The sequence below is a fragment of the Callospermophilus lateralis genome, unplaced genomic scaffold, assembly GCF_048772815.1.
Source record: "Callospermophilus lateralis isolate mCalLat2 unplaced genomic scaffold, mCalLat2.hap1 Scaffold_72, whole genome shotgun sequence".
NCBI classification, from domain to species: Eukaryota; Metazoa; Chordata; class Mammalia; order Rodentia; family Sciuridae; genus Callospermophilus; species Callospermophilus lateralis.
The window spans coordinates 8210656-8222588 of record NW_027515276.1 but is presented as its reverse complement, the minus strand read 5'-3'; positions in this window follow the sequence as shown (position 1 = coordinate 8222588).

Here is an 11933-nt window from a genome sequence, read left to right as displayed (position 1 = left end):
TCCATGTGTTTTTTTTTAAAGAGAGAGTGATAGAGGAGAGAGAGAATTCTATAATATTTATTTTTTAGTTATCGGCGGACACAACATCTTTGTTTTCACGTGGTGCTGAGAATCGAACCCATGCCGCACGCATGCCAGGCGAGCACGCTACAACTTGAGCCACATCCCCAGCTCTCTCCATGCGTTTTTAAAGTTAACAAATATGTGAATTCCTGTCTCCCTTTCTCTGTAGCCTACTCAGCACTTGTACTTTTTATATGCACATATAGATTCCTACTTGGTATCACACGTATATTTTTATGAGTTGGCTGACTTGGCAGAAACAAATTGTAAGAAGAGATCAGTGCTCCTAAACGCTGTTGGAACTGAAAATTCAAACTATGGGTGAGCTCCCTATTAGAACAATATTATACATAAACCCATGTTTAGTAAAAAAAATATTTTTGCTTCTGTGGATGATATATATTACATGATGAATTACGATTGGCATATATATATTGATACTTTTTAATGAATTTTTGTGGGTTTTTTATATATATATATATATATATATATATATATATATATATATATACACTCTACAGATTTTATAAAATATGAAATATATGTGTCTTAAATACACTGCATAAATTCATTCATGTTCATGTATGTGGATTTATAATCAAAATTTCACAAGATTATTCTCAGAAATAATCATCTACCTGAAATACATATTTGTTTCCCAGTGCTGAAAACTAACTTCAATCAATGGTGCTTACAAATCCTAATATTTCTGCAGTAACTGACCCAGTTTAACATCAATGCAAATAGATTCCTAGGGGACATGATATCTATTTTGACGTTCATTTTAATTCAACACTGGAACATTACTATTTCTTCAGTTTTTGCACATCATAGGATATATATTTCATTCACAAGTTCACAAATTTATAGGAATTTGTTTCACTTTTAATCACATTCTGCTTCAGAACACATGTATTCCTCCATGTTACTTGACTGGTCTTTTCATGAGACTTCTTTCCAAACACATTATTTTCGATTTCCATAATCAATTTTGAAGCTAAATCCACACACTCTTCAAGATAAACCATAACATTAATATTACCATTAGATGTATAAGTGGTTGGAATGAATGTGTGTATATCAATATAAGATTTCCTGTACATTTTCACATTTCAATTCAATCCATTATTAAAGTTGGAACCAGGTATGTTATTTATTCACAGTATGGTCTATTAATGCATTATCTCTATATTCATAGACACAGTGTACACCTCTTTGTTCACCCAATACTAATTTATACCTCTTCAAAACATTGCTCCCAGAAATGGTAGAAGAAATATTCATGTCACCTTATCTATCTATATATGTGTGTGTGTGTGTGTATATATATATATATATATATATATATATATATATATATATATATATACATATATATTTCTTTTTTTTATCACAGTAATATTCTGGACACAAAAAACAAAGGTCACACTCATGATTGTATCAAAGCCTAAATGGAAAGTGAGCATGAATTACTAAAAACAACCATGTCCAGGTTGCCTAATGCTCTCAAATGTAAATCCTATTGGTGACTACATATTTGTTTCTTTCTAAGATTATATATTCAACTTCAAGGCTGTTGAAAATGTCTAATTCTATCACTCAGTTTATACTTTGCCTGATTTCCTTATATCTCTATTGATATCTGCTTTCCTACATATATTCCGCAGTTCATCATTGTGTCTGACACTTCACATATGCTGACATTTACATTCAATGTCTACCCGAGACCCTATTGCTAAAGAAATTTTGGTCTAAATCCTATAGTCACTTTTATTTCTAAACCTACTGACTATCTTCCTAATCTTACTGATTATTGCTTTTTGACTCGATGTTCTCTTCGACAATTAATCATCCAAGGTATAAGGTCCTAAACCATTGTATTTCAATTTATCGGAGACATATATGCAGAACATAATTCAAACCTAAGAATCCCACTCAAGGACCCAATGCCCTTCTGACTTCGAATCTTACCTAGATTTCTGTTTTCATACTTACATTTCACCTATATATTCTTGTAAATATCACAGGTTCCCAATATCATTATTCATGCGGCAGAGAGATTCCTAACCCAAATCAAACATGTTATTAACCCTAAACATACACTCTTCCCTCAATCTAACTTTACAAAAGAGGAGGGACAGAGTTAGTCTTACAATACAGGAATGTAGGGGATCTTCCACCTTCTGAGAACATCAAAGGTCCATGCAGAAATGATCCCTGGAGAAGATGTAGGCAGCTATGAAGGACCTGAGAGAGGAAAAGTCATCTTTTATGGTAAACAACCTGATCAGGATGAATGGATGTGTCTGAATCAACCTCTATCTTCTAAATGTAGAGAAGATGGACCAAATCAGGCCTGTGTGGAGAGGTCTTCCCAGGTGCCAATGGTTGATATACCATTCTAACTTGTGAAAGTGTGACAGAAAGTAGGGACAGACTCCATCTCATGGGACCCTTAGAAGTAACTGTTAGGACAAAGAGGTTGCCAAGGCAGTGACCTCATTCAGTTCCTGAAGGAAGTAACCTCACTTCACTTCCTTGGTGATGAATCTCTCTGAACTTGGGATCCAGGAAGAAAGGCACCAAGAGCCAGTTGCAGTCCCAGTCCCTGTGGTCTCACTTGTTTCAATTTACCAAGGACAGAGTCAGTCTTTCTTAGTACCAACAGATGTGAGGATGGCCAAATGCCAGGAAAGCTCTGAAGAAAGGCCTTTCCTGAGAAAGCAGGTATTGGTTCACCGCTGGCTCCTGACAACTGTACAGAGTTGGCCAAGGAGACCAGATTTGAGATACAACAGGCCATTTTTGGCGAATATAGTATGGCCCACCATTCAGAGGACACTCCACAAAGGAGGTGCCTTTGTGGGTGTAGGTGTGTGTATGGTTTTTTTCTCATGTTCTGAGAAGATGTAAGAAAGGCTGTTTGTTTGAATTGGCGTGGACTGTTTCTAGTAAGTCCTTTGACAAGGCGAGTGCTTCTATGTCTGTGTATCCCACTCTGTCCGTGGTTGTAGACATTAGAAAAGAAAATGCATCAATGGATGTGTCCTGTCTAGGAGAAAGCTTCACAACATTCATCCTGCCCGATTTATTAATGGACTGCGGCTTTCCTTATTGAAGGGCAAAACCTGCTATCTTCCAAAGTTTCTGTTTACATCCTGAATTCTGGACACTCTCCAGAATTGCCTCATTGCTTTGTGACCAAGATATGTACTACCTCAAAGCTATGTGATATGGCTATGTACTGGATAGCTGAAGGGAAAGGCAAGCATCTAGGAAAACTCAGATATCAGTGTGACCAGGAAAGTCTCAGTGGAGAAACCCTGCTTTGTGCGTTTTGTTTACCTATTGTTCTGTTGCCCTGAATTTCAGGAAGGTTTTTGCCTCAGACCACTCCTTTGTGAATATCAATTCAATCCATTATTTAAAGTGGAACCAGCTATACTATTTATTCACAGTATGGTCTATTCATGCATTATCTGTATATTCATAGACACAGGGTACAGCTTTTTGTACAACCAATACTTATGTATATGTCTTCAAAATATTACTCACAGAAATGGTGAAAGAAATACTGATGTCACCTAATCTACATATACATTTTATCACAGTAATATTCTGGACACAAAATGCAAAGTTCACACTTATTATTGTACTAAAGCCTAAATGGAAAGTGAACATGGATTACTTCCATGTTCAGGTTGCCTAATGCTCTCAAATATCAATCCTATTGGTGACTACATATTTGTTTCTTCCTAAGATTATATATTCAAAATCAACCCTGTTGAAAATATCTAATCATATCACTCACTTTATACTTTGCCTGATTTTGTAATATCTCTTTTTTTAATGTTAGGATGAGCCAATTTAGTACTTTTTAAAATTTTTATTTTTTTCATCTTTCATAAATTTGATTCAAGTGAGTTATGCATTTCCATTTTTACCCCAAATACAGATTGCAGAATCACATCAGTTACACATTCACAATGTTTACATAATGCCATATTAGTGACTGTTGTATTCTGCTGACTTTCCTATCCCCTACTATCCCCCCTCCCCTCCCCTTTCATTTTCCCTCTCTACCTCATCTGTTATTGTTCCGTTCTCTCCCTTCCCCCCCTTTCCCCTCACAACCTTGTATATGTGATTTCGTATAACGATGAGGGTTTCCTTCCGTTTCCATGCAATTTCCCTTCTCTCTCCCTTTCCCTCCCATCACTTGTCTCAGTTTAATGTTTATATTTTCCTCATGCTCTTTCCCTCTGTTCAGTTCTTAGTTGCTCTCCTTAAATCAAAGAAGACATTTGGCATTTGTTTTTTAAGGATTGGCTAGCTTCACTTAGCATAATCTGCTCTAATGCCATCCATTTCCCTGCAAATTCCATGGTTTTGTCATTTTTTAGTGCTGCATAATACTCCATTGTGTATAGATGCCACATTTTTTTTATCCATTCATCTATTGAAGGGCATCTATGTTGGTTCCACAGTCTGGCTATTGTGAATAGTGCTGCTATGATCATTGATGTGGCAGTATCCCTATAGCATTCTCTTTTATGGTCCTCAGGGATTAGTCCAAGGAGGGCGATAGCTGGGTCAAATGGTGGTTCCAATCCCAGCTTTTCCAGGAATCTCCATACTGCTTTCCATAATGGCCGCACCATTTTGCAGTCCCACCAGCAATGTACAAGTGTACCCTTTTCCCCACATCCTTGCCACCACTTATTATTGTTTGACATCCTAATGGCTGCCAATCTTACTGGAGTGAGATGGTATTTTAGGGTGGTTTTGATTTGCATTTCTCTGACTGCTAGAGAAGGTGAGAATTTTTTCATGTACTTATTAATTGATTGTATGTCTTCTTCTGAGAAGTGTCTGTTCAGGTCTTTGGCCCACTTGTTGATTTTGTAATATCTCTATTGATATCTGCTTTCCTACATATTTTCCCCTGTTCATCATTGTGACTGACCCTTCAAGTGTGCTGATATTTACTTTCACACTTTAACCCAAACCCTATTGCTAAAGAACTTTTGTTCCAAATCCTATACTCACTCTTTGTTAACCTACCGAATATCTATCTAATCCTACCGACTATCCCTTTTTGACTGGATGTTCTCTTCGAATTTTAATCATCCAAGGTACAAGGTCCTATGCCATTGCATATCGATTTATCTGAGATATCTGTGCACAACATAAATCAAAGCTAAGTATCCCAATGAAGGGCCCATTGCCTCTCTGGGCTTCAAAATTACCTAGACTTCCTTTTTTCATTTATATATTTCACCTCTATATTTTTAAAAATATCCCAGGTTCCCAGTACCAATATACATCCAGCAGAATGATTTCTAACCCAAATCAAACATTTTATTAACCCTAACAATACACTGTTCCCTCAATGTAAATTTAATGAAGAGCAGGGACAGAGTTGGTCTTACAATACAGGAATGTAGGGGATCTTTCACCTGTTTAGAACCACAAGTTCAATGCAGAAATGATCCCTGGAGAATATGTAGTCAGCTATGGAGGACCTGAGAAAGCAAAAGTAATCTTCCATGGCAAAGTACCTGGTAAGGATGACGGGATTTGTCTGAATCAGAACCTCTCTTCTCAATGTAGAGGAGATGGACCAAACCAGGCCTGTGTGGAGAGCTATTACCGGGTTCCTATGGTTGATATACCATTCTAACTTGTGAATGTTTCACAGGAAGTAGGGGAAGCCTCCATTTAATGAGACATTTGGAAGCAACTGTTAGGATAAAGTGGTTGCCAAGGCAGTGACCTAATTCAGTTCCTGAAGGAAGTGACCTCACCTTACTCCCTTGGTGATGGAACTCTCTGAACTTGGGATCCTGGAAGCCAGGCACACAGAGCCAGTCCCAGTACCAGTCCCAGTGGGTTCACTTGTTTGGAATTACCAAGGACAGAGTCAGTCTTTCTTTGTACCTACTGATGTTAGAATGGCCAAAAGCCAGGACAGCTCTGAAGAGGGGCCTTTCCTGAAAAAGCAGGTAGTGGCCCACTGCTGGCTCCTGACAACTTCATAGAGTTGGCCAAGGAGACCATATTTGAGACAGGACAGGACATTTCGGGGGAACATTGTGTGGCCCACCAGTCAGAGGACACTCCATAGAGTCACAGACCTACTTAGGGTAAGGAGGTGCCTTTGTGGGTGTGGTTGTGAGTTTGTGATTTTGTCTCATGTTGTGAGAATAGGAAGGAAAGGTGGTTTGTATGGTTTGGAGTGAACTGTTTCTCGTAAGTCGTTTGAAAAGGCGAGTGATTCTATGTCTGTGTATCCCATGGTGTCCGTGGTTGTAGACATTAGAAAAGAGAGTGCATCAATGGATGTGTCCTGTCTAGTAGAAAGCTTCCCATTTCATCCTGCCCAATTTATGAATGGATTGCGGCTTTACTTAAAGATGGGCATAACCTACTACATTCCTAATTTCCAGGTTTCTTCATGAATTCTGTTCACTCTCCAGGATAGGCTCATGGTTTTGTGTCTAACATATGTACCACCTCCAAGCTCTGTGACATGGTCATGTACTGGATAGCTGAAGGGAATGGCGAGCATCTCAAAAAACTCAGATATCAGTGTGACCAGGAAATTCTCAGTGGAAAAACCCTGCTTTGGGCATTTTGCTTACATATTGTTCTGTTGAACTGAATGTCAGGAAGTTCTTGCTCTGGCCACCCCTTTGTGAAGCCTGAAGTAAACAGTTTTCAAATGGAAATGAATGGGCATCACCTGTGGCTCTTTGCTTAATTGCTTTGGAAAGGGATGTGTCTGAATTAGCATCTTGGCCCTGTGTGAGTTTGTGGCTTAGATTCTCAGCACCAGATGGATCTAAAGAAAGATCCCATGTGTGCATCTAAATCCAAAATGGCAAATAGACCAGTCATTGTGGATAAAGTCTCGCTTTCCTCTGTGAGGTTCCTGACCTCTATCAAGTGAGAATATGGATCCTTTGTGTCAATTGAGTTCTTCAAAGCCCTGCAGAGGTGCTTGGGTTTTCTCATGACTCTAATTCACATAAACAATCTATACCTCTAACTCAGTAGGCCTCAAATTGAAGAAGCGCTGCAGTATTAACGGCATGCCTATTTGATCACTCCTGGTTCACAGGAAGTATGTCCAGGCCATCCTGACTTTAGGCAAATGAGGGGCAAGGGAGCTTATTTTGGACACTGTCTTGGACTGCGCCCCTCATGGAAACCTCCAGCCAGAGGTTATGATGAGTATCTATATGGAAACAGATGAGGGCCATGTGGGAGTGTTTTGGTTTTAATTGTGGTCATTGTGTGGCAGTTAAAGGAGATGCCTGGGTCCACATGGGCTTGAACTCTGGTGTGATTACACTTAGAGAGTGCATTCTGGATCTGATCTCAGAGAACTTGTGCCATGTATTGTGTTGGGATTCTAGGAGGGCACGCATGAGAGTCTACCTTGGAAACTAAGATCTAGGCCCAGGGTGGCTTTCCACAGAGCACTGGGAATCTCAGCCAGGATATCACATGATTTTTTTTTTTTTTCTGAAAGACTTGGCCAGCACGGGTGACAGTCAAAACACACATGGACCTCACATTGTAGACCTCAATGGGTCTGATTTTATGTGACATTTTGGCCACTCCCTGGGAAGCCTTGTCTGTAACAGTTCTACAGAGCTTTCATTGAAATGAGGTTTCTCATCATTTAATGGTTCCTGTACGAATTGAAATCCACAGTGCCTCCAACTTCATCCGTGAAAAATGGCTAAATACAATAAAATTATTGAAATTTCCATGACCAGGTGGCACTGTAGAAAATTTGGAAAACCGGTTGCTGATCATGAGTATACCAGACAGCACCTTGATTGACTAGGTTTCATCAAAATGGTGTAGAACAGAGATGCCAGTAAATTGGAGCCTGCTGAGTAGTGGGCCTAGAGCAGTGGAGGGGGGGTGTGTGATGAAACATCTGTGGTGGGGCCATGTTGATCTTCCATTGGCTCCGAAATGCCTTGTGACTGACATGGTACAACCACCAGACCCTTATATGTAACGGCATCTTGTTATATAGAGAGGTTTCAGGGAAATGTTGAGAATTATGTTGCTGTGGTCAAGGGGAAAAGCTTTGTGGAATAGAAGCATTGTTGGTATATTCTCTTGCAGACCCTGACCCACCACACGTGACAGAACTCCCTCAAGCACTGTGTCCCAGGTGATCTTTTTTTACTTCATAAGCAAATACCAAACTCCCAGTGCAGCAGCAAGAAACACCAGGAAAAGTAGAGGATGACCAAATGGCTTCACAGTCCACACGCAGAGACACTTAGGCCCCAGTGGACACAGTTTACCTACATAGAGAGAATTCAGCACTGCTGCCTCATGTTCATTGAAAAATATGAAACCATGTCCTCCAGGTCGCATAGATGCACACCCAGCTTTGATGGTCTCAGTACAAAGAAAGCTCCTTACGAAAACATATATTTCAAGTGCCCAACCTCAGAGGCAGTTTCTCAAGAAGTCTTTAGGGCAGCAGAGCTCCATGTTTGTGGAGTGCTTACCCTGTCCCATACTTTTGGAAACTCCTCTACGACCTCCAAGGTTGTGAACTCATGAGAATATTCATTTCCAGATATGTATTCACAGAATTTTTAACTCTTCTCCTCTAATTGTGTCTTACTTGGGACGAGGGTAATGTCTAGGAATTGTTCTGAATGAGAGTGGGAAGATTTTTGTGCAGCATATATTTGAAATACTAAATCCCTGACACTAACCCATTCCCTACTAGACTCTGACTACTAATCCTAATATGATGGAGAAACATAACCCAAACAGAATAGAAATACAAGCATTTCAGAGGAGGCATGGTGTATAGTTGGACATGCCTTTTGAAATATATAGGGTAGGAGTTATAAATCTAGTCAATTTTTAATTGAAATAGTTCTACATGTGTTTTTAAAGTTAACAAATATATGAATTACTGTCTTCCTTTCTCAGTAGCCTATTCAGCACATGTGTTTTAATATGCACATATAGAATCCTACCTGGTGTCACACGTACATTCTCGTGAGGTGGCTGACATGGCACATACAAATTGTGAGAAGTGATCACTCGTCCTAAACACTGTTGGAACTGAAAATTCAACCCATGGGTGAGCTTCCTATTTGAACAAACTTATATAAAAATCCATATTCATTAAAATGAATATTTTTGGATATGATGATGATATATATTTCATGATGAATTTCAATTGGCATATATATTGCTATTTTTAATGTCTGTGATATATATATATATATATATATATATATATATATATATATATATATATATATATATATATATAACACGTGTCTTATTATACACTCCCTAAATTCATTCATATTGATGTATTTGGATTTTTAATCAACTTTTCACAAGATTATTCTCAGTAATATTCATCCACCTGAAATACATATTTGTTTCCTAGTACTGAAAACTAACTTCTTTGAATGATGCAAACATATCCTAACATTTCTACACTAACTGACCCTGTATAAAATCAATTCAAGTAGATTACTATGGAACATGATGTGTATTTTGATGTTCAATTTTATTCAACACTTCTACATTACTATTTATTCACTTTATGCACATCATAGAATATATATTTCATCCACAAGTTAGCAAATTTATAGGCATTTGTCTCACTTTCAATCACTTCGTGCTTCAGAACACATGTATTCATCCATGTTTCTTGACTGACCTTTTCATGAGACTTCTTTCCAAACACATTATTTTCGATTTCCATAATCACTTTTGAAACACTTCAAAAGTTACCTTGAGCTTGGGGAGGGAAACTGAGCCCCGACTTTCTTAGTCATCCTCCAGAGTCAGTATAGCTGGCTGGTGTGGCTGTCGCTTTTTAGGGCAATTTTGGCCCAGTGTCCTTTTTTCTTTAGGGTAGGCACATTGATCTGAGGGCAGGGTGCCCTCTGGCATGGGCCAATGTTATCCCTTCTTGTCTACCTGTTTCTTAATTTCTGGCCTATTTGTTGTTGTGACCAGGACCTTAGTCAACGCCTTAGTCTGCCTTTTGTTTCTTTTATCCTCCCTTTGCTCCCTTCTCTTCCTCAGTTTCTCTCTTATAGTATACGTTCTTGACTTCTCTGACTAAATCTCTCAAAGTCATATCTTGTAATCAATCTAGCTTTGTAACTTTGTTTTAATATCCAGGCCAGTTTGCCCAATAAAGTCCATCGTGACAGATGCCTTTTGATTCTCTGCCTGAGGATCAAAAGGAGTATATCTCCTATATGCCTCTATAATTCTCTCTAGAAACATAGTGGGAGATTCATCAGGCCCTTGAATAATCTCTCTTACCTTGTCCAAATTAGTTTGTCGCTAGCGGCTGCTTGGAGACACACTATTAGAGCCCGGTGATAAGTGGACAGATGCTCCCTACCTTCAAAGATTTTGGGGTCTCAGTTGAGTGGGTTCAAGGGAAAGCTGCCTTTGATTATGTTGGGAAGTTGTGTCGGATGCACATCTTGTTTGAGGATATTTTTTTCTAGCTTCCTGGAGGATTCACTGTTGTTCCTCTGTCATGAAGAGAATCCCTAGGAGTTTTTGGCAGTCTTCTGAAGTAGGCTGGTGTGAAAACATCAATGACTCAACCAGACCTGAGAGCCAAGTGGGGTCCTCAGAAAAAGGGGGATTATAATTTTTTTAAGTTATTTAGGTCTGACGAGGAGAAAGGCTAATACTGGTAGGCTTGCATTTTTTCCCCGTGGCCATCGTCAATCATTGGCCCATAGGGATGGAGGGGGAGCATCCCGAGAGTTCCAGGGTTTTCAATCATTCACCGCCAGCGAGTTCCTTTAGACGGGTCAGCTTCCTCCAAGGGAAGAGGTGCTGTGTGTGCCACAAGGGAATTATCTGGAGGACGCTGGGCCGGCATAGCTTCCTCCAATGGAGGAGAGGCTGAGTCAGCAGCAGGGGAATCACTTAGAGGGTGTTGGAGGTTGGGGGACAAGGGCAGGAGATAAGGAGGGGAAGGAGAGTCCAGTAGAGTGAAATCTGGTGACTCAAGGAGAACAGAGGGTGTAGGAGGAGGAGGAGCAGAGGATTTGAGAGTTCCTGGGGGAAGGAGTCAGAGTGGGGGCAGGGGCAAGAAAGGCTTCACCCATGGAAAAGGAGATATGCAGAGTTCCCACCGAGTTAAGATATATGGCTGTTGATCCAGATGGCTATGTGGCCCCGGCTGAAAGACAATATCTCTGACTTTTTTAAATTAGTGGGAAGTAGAAAGATCCTTCTAGGGGTAATTCAAATCCAAAGGTGGGCCATTCTGAAGCACAGAGGGTCTGCCACATCCGGGGCTTTACTGAAAAAGAAAGATTCTGAGCCCTTAAGCGGACTTTGGTCCAGTGATCAAGGATCAGGGACAGAGGCATTGAAGTGCTCTGTCCCATAATGAAAGATACACAAACAGTTAAAGCAATGAAACATGACACAGACAAGACAAGGCAATGAAGACAGGCAATGGACGTCCAACACTGAGACCAGGACTGAGGAGCCGGCAAAACCCGATTGACTGGCAATACTGAATCTGAAAAAAAATATCACTGAGTCCAGAAGACTATCTCGTCCCCATAAATTTACGGGAAGATGATCCGATACATATGGCTGTAGAGTTCCTTCACATCCTTCAGGATCCTTCCAATCTAATACCATTGCACTTCTATGGGGATTAGACGCCACTCCTAGGCCTCGAAGCGTTTGAGTGGCTTGTTGTAACGGCCAATGTTTTGGCCATTCTTGACGACAGATGATGCTAAGGTCTGCATCTGTATCCAGTAGCCCATTAAATTTATGCCCTTGAATATTTAGTTTTAGCATGGGGCCAG